This window comes from Bufo gargarizans, chromosome 4 (genome assembly GCF_014858855.1).
Source record: "Bufo gargarizans isolate SCDJY-AF-19 chromosome 4, ASM1485885v1, whole genome shotgun sequence".
Taxonomy (NCBI): Eukaryota; Metazoa; Chordata; class Amphibia; order Anura; family Bufonidae; genus Bufo; species Bufo gargarizans.
In genome coordinates, this window is record NC_058083.1 from 307,985,327 (window position 1) to 307,991,395 (window position 6,069).

Below are 6,069 nucleotides of genomic sequence, written 5' to 3' on the forward strand. Positions count from 1 at the left end.
ATTTGCACCCCGGTTCACAAACTATTATGCCTGGGGGCAGGGTGTTTGTTGATCCGTATCCGTAATAGATTGTCCCTCTGCATCAAGTCACGTTTCGCTGAGGCCTACGCTTAATGGCCTGTCGTGAAGTGGTTAAAAGTGGTAACAATGAGGGGACAACAGAAACTAGTGTTATATTAAAATAAAATGCACTATTTGTCTTATAAGTAACCCTAATTTTAATTATAATTTTTTTTTTTTCCTGTTGTGAACATGGCTATAAGAGAATTGGAGGCCACCAAACAAGAATTTATAAAAAATGTTGCGGAGCTAAAAAAAAAAGCACCGCTTTAATCGGAAGTTGCGGCAAATAGAGGAAATAAACCTCCACCAGCTCCGAAAACTGGACAAAATAGTATCGGAGCTGAAAAAGTTGCCATAGAGGCTTGCTTTATTATTTTTGTTTTAATAAATAAATTTTTTACAGTTTGATAACGTGTGTTTTTTATTTTTATGTAATGTTACGGTGTAATTTTAGACATTTGTTGTAAGGCCCCTTTATTCCAGGGTCAGGACAGACAGCAGAACAGACAACATTAGGTACACGGTAAGGCTACTTTCACACTAGCGTTCGGGGCTCCGCTTGTGAGTTCCGTTTGAAGGCTCTCACAAGCGGCCCCGAACGCATCCGTACAGCCCTAATGCATTCTGAGTGGATGTGGTTCTGCTCAGAATGCATCAGTCTGACACCGTTTGTCCTCCGCTCAGCAGGCGGACACCCGAACGCTGCTTGCATCGTTTGGATGTCCGCCTGGCCGTGCGGAGGCAAACGGATCTGTCCAGACTTACAATGTAAGGCTACTTTCACATTAGCGTTCGGGGCTCCGCTTGTGAGTTCCGTTTAAAGGCTCTCACAAGCGGCCTCGAACGCATCCGTCCAGCCCTAATGCATTCTGAGTGGATGCGGATCCGCTCAGAATGCATCAGTCTGGCAGAGTTTGGCCTCCACTCCGCTCAGCAGGCGGACACCTGAACGCTGCTTGCAGCATTCGGGTGTCCATCTGGCCGTGCGGAGGCAAACGGATCCGTCCAGACTTACAATGTAAGTCAATGTGGACGGATCCGTTGGAATTTGACACTATATGGCTCAATTTTCAAACGGATCCGTCCCCCATAGACTTTCAATGTAAAGTCTGGACGGATCCGTCTGAAGCTACTTTCACACTGAGAATTTTTTCTACAATATAATGCAGACGGATCCTTTCTGAACGGATCCCATCGTCCCAGACTGATCCGCTCTGAACACAAGTATGAAAGTAGCCTAAGTCAATGGACTTTTTATTAGAAAACTTTACAGAGATCTTACAGAAATCATACAAAAACATTTCCAATAAAATAACTTAGCTCGACCAGTAACCCTCCCCCTCCCTTCCCCCTACACTCATAATATCCACTCATACTCATCCAAACACTATTTACATATTTACAAAATAAACATAAATATAAACATATGTACATACCCTTCACCCACCCACATATAGCACAAAAAGCTGATCTCCCAACAGAAGTTCAAAAGAGGAAACCTCGAGCTTCTTCAGTCCCAAAGTTCAATTCCCCAGTAGGACTTGGTTAATCGACTTGATAAACAGACATAACAAATATATATATATATATATATATTTTATGATTTTTTATTTTATTTAATTTTTTTAATTATATATATTTTTTCCCCCCTTTTACCCTCCACCCAACCTAACTAGCCCCCAAAACCACTAAACCAAAAAACAAACTATCTATACACAATTTAGATTACTATACTTTTTATTATTTTTATTTTTATTTTTAAATAAATATATACATATCATACATATGTCATACCATTATCTCATAATTCATTGCCAAAACATAGACAATACCTAAAGCCAAAATAAACTTTACAGCTATGGTTCAGTGCCTGTAAACCGAACCATCATGTTTCATCTCAAAACAAAACAAAAGGCTAAGAAAGTGTCAAACTAGCCCACCACCGGGATTGAGGACTACTGAGTTAGGGTACCCCGAAACAAAAGCCCCTCCACAGTCGAGAGGCCTTGGGGGGCCCAACCTTTCGTTCTCAAGAGAGAGTACCTTATCCAGGTCACCCCTAATGCTCCTATACACCGTCTCCACTGGGAGGACTTTATGACCCGTCGATACTAAACACCTTGTGCACCAAGTGTGATACCTAACCACTGCGCTTACTAGGAATAAAGTGCAACGGTCCCGACCACCTAAGTCTTTAAACGCACCATAGGCCCACTCTGCATAGGACAGGGCAGCCAGCCTAGGTCAGCCGATGGAAGCTCCCACCCTTTTGTAGACCTCTATATTGAAAGGACAGTGAAGTTAGAAATGGTCCATGCTTTCCAGCACAGCACCGCACTCCTCCCGGGGACAACCCCTTTCCTCAGAGATTCTACACTTCACATTATCCCTTACATATAGCTTACCATGGAAGCAACGCCAAGCCACATCCCAAACTTTCAAGGGGATCCTTGACGAATTTAATAAGGTCAACCCACCCTCTAGATCCTGACTTGGGCAATCCCTCAAGGCCAACGGAGGTTGAAAGAAAGTAGACAGAACCTTAAATCAAGGGTGAACCTCGACCTGGTCTCTATCTCCCCTCTCCCAAGCCCCATCGCCTTATAATTCTCAGAACCGGGGCAAGATAAGCCGGGAGATATCCCTGCCTTGACGAGCGTAGGTCTTTCACACGCCCTCCTGTCTCCCATTCCTGGAAGAAGGGCCTAAACCATTCCCTACGGGAATTTACCCACCAAGGAGCCCTCTCCATCCAGAGGTTTGCAATGTTGGCTTTCAAACCTTGGCTGTTAAGAATACTACTGGGTTGACCATATCCAACCCACCTAGTCTCCTTGGTCTGTAAGTGACATCTCTCTTGACTAGGTTCAGCCTGTTTCCCCATAACATCTGGAAAAAGAGGCTGTAGACCGTTCCCCGTTCCCCAGAGAGAGCCTGGCAGGACACAAACAGGGCCCAAGTACAATAGTACCGTGATCAGATAAGCTTTACACAGGTGAACCCTTTCCCTGAGTGTCAAAGACCAACCCTTCCAGCGGTCCACCTTTTGACCGACATCTTTCAGTCTGCCTTCCCAATTTTTTTGATGATAGTCCACATCCTGGCCAAAATTGATGCCGAGAACCTTTACCGTTTTCTGAGGCTCTGGGATAGTGTCCTGGAGATCAAAATCTCCTTCTCCCAGCCATAGGGTCTCACATTTATCACGGTTGATCCGAGACCCAGAAACCTCTGAATAGCGGTCCACTTCCGACATCACCCACTCCACCTCCTCACTAGAAGAGGCAAAAATAGTGACATCATCCGCGTACGCTATCACCCTCAGAGACGGCCCCCTTGCCCCCGCCAGTTCCATCCCCACCCCGCCAATGGTCCGCGATCTACCCTTCTAATGAAGGGATCGATCGCAAACACATATAGCAAGGGGCTTAAGGGACATCCCTGACGGACGCCGGAAGCCACCTCAAAAGGCTGCCCCAACCAACCATTGACCAACGGGAAACTCTCAGCCCCCTTGTACAAAACTTTCAGCCAATTTACGAAACTCCCCGGCAGACCATACCACAAGAGGACGGACCACAGGTACTCGTGATTCACCCGGTCAAAGGCTTTAGCCTGATCTAAAGACAAAAGAAACTCCTTCCAGAGGCCCACCCTGCCCCGCTCCACAGCCTCTCGGACACTGAAAACGGCGCTAAAGGCGCTCCGACCAGGAACTGTGCAGTGCTGAGCCCCCGAAAGAAGCTTCGGTGCAAACTTCACCAATCTATTGAAAAGTATTTTCGCCAGGATCTTTCTGTTCACCTCCAATTCTCAATACGGGATGGGTCTTTACCCTTTGACAGAATAATCAGAGCTGACAGAATAATCAGAGCTGACTTACCCATTGACTTTGGTAAAGTGCTCGAGGAAAGACACTCATTAAAGAACTCAGTCAACAGAGGAACTAACTGTTCCTTGAAAGTCCTGTACCACTCAGATGTTAAGCCATCTGGACCTGGCGATTTCTTGGGCCTAAGCCCTTCAATGGCCAGTCTCACTTCCTCTTCCCTGATTGGTTCAGACAAAACGGCAAGAGAGGGGTCCATTCCTGCCCTGGGAACCGCCTCAGCCAAGAAAGCTGAAAACTTGTCCCGATCTAGTTCTTTCCTACCCAGGAGGTGAGAGTAGAAAGACCTGACAACCTCCAGAATCCCTGATTTGGACCTGTTCAGGGATCCTGTACTATCATTCAGGCCTGTCACCAACTTACTTCTTACTGACATCCTGCAGTTGCCATAAGGGTCGGGCGAGCGGTACTTCCCGAAATCCCTCTCAGCAACCAAAGATGCGTACCTATCATACTGACACCTCTTAAGCAAGGACTTCACACGGGAGATATCCTCACGGCTACCTCCCATCGAGACGAGACTTTCAAGTTTCTTCCTGTTCCTGGTACAGATGATTTTTGTCCTGGCTCCTGAGGTACGAGAGCTCTCGGAAAAACCTCGCCGTCCTTGTTTTGAACATCTCCCACCACTCTGACTTACTGTAACAGATGTCCACCAATGGTTCCTGGCCCTGAAAAAACTCCTCAAAGGATTGTCTTAAATGCCGGATCTTCCAGGAGAGATGAATTCAGCTTCCATAAACCCTTACCCATACAGGGGGTCTCTGCAACATTCAAAGAAAAACTAATTAAACAGTGATCAGAAAACCACTTCCTCAGTTTTTAAGACCGAAAAAACAGCTTCCCCCTTCAAATAAAACCTATCTATCCTAGACCTTTTACTACCTTGATGAAAGGTGAAGTCCACGTGGTCTGGCTTATGCTTCAAATGAGCATCCACAGACTAGCTTCCTCAACTATCTTACTCAGTGCGACACCATCAGAATCCAGCCTGACTTTGGAGCCTCCCCTGTCACAGACTCTTGTCACATTGTTGAGGTCTCCACCAAAGATCACCTGACGGCTGGAAAAAAGGAATGGTTTAATCCTCATGAGAAGACATTTGCGGTCCCACACGGTTTGTGGACCATAGATGTTAATGAGCCTCAGCTCTTGTCCTCTCATGAGCACATCCAGGATCAGGCACCTTCCCATTTCTAGTTCTATTACTTTCCTGCATTCCACTCTCCCAGCGGTTTTAAAAAGTACCACTACCCCGCTACGTGGCTCTGCCGCAAGAGAACAGAAGGATGGACCATGGCGCCACTCACTCCTCGCTTTCTCTATTAACTCTGTGGAAGTCAACCAGGTCTCTTGCAAAAATAAAACATCAGCATCAAGACGGCTGAAAAAATCAAAGGCCACATAACGAGCCACGTCTGACTTAATGCTAGCAAAGTTAATGCTTGCTAGCGCCAACGGGGTGAGTTCCGCCATCATAAGTGATTGAACTAGATAGCTTTCTTCTTACCCCTCCCACCACCCTCACCATCATCAGACCCCTCGCTTTCCTTTTGTCTTTTTAAGCATTGTGAAACATCCATTTCACACTTATCTTTGCCCGCAGAATCTGACTTAGCCCCCCCTCCAGAAGATGGAATATCCCCTGAAGGGTCGGACCCGGCAGCCTGCGAAGAAACCCTATCGCCCCCCAGCACTGCATCACTCGCACCCTCCTCAGCCAAGTTAGCCGTAGAGGTGTCACTCAGGAGGGGCCCCGGCCAAAACCTCCCTCGGTATCTGGTCTAGGGAGAGTGGGATGGACGGATCCCACTCAAGAGAGGCCTTCCTGCCCTCTCCCTTCTTGCTTTTATTCTTACCCCGCTTGTTCCTCCTCCTTTCCAACCATTCACCACGCTCCTCGTCCACATTCTCCCCACCTGAGGAGGCAGAAACAGCGGAGAGGTCAGCCTCTTCAGATTGAACTCCAGGGTCCCCATCATCACCGCTGTCACCCGAGTCACTATTGACCAGATCCTCAGCCAGGGGACCAGTTGAGGGATCAGCTGCCTCCTGCTCCCTCATGTTACGGCGTTGTTCCCGCCGCCTGGCCTTAGCTGCTGTAACTCGCTTATTCT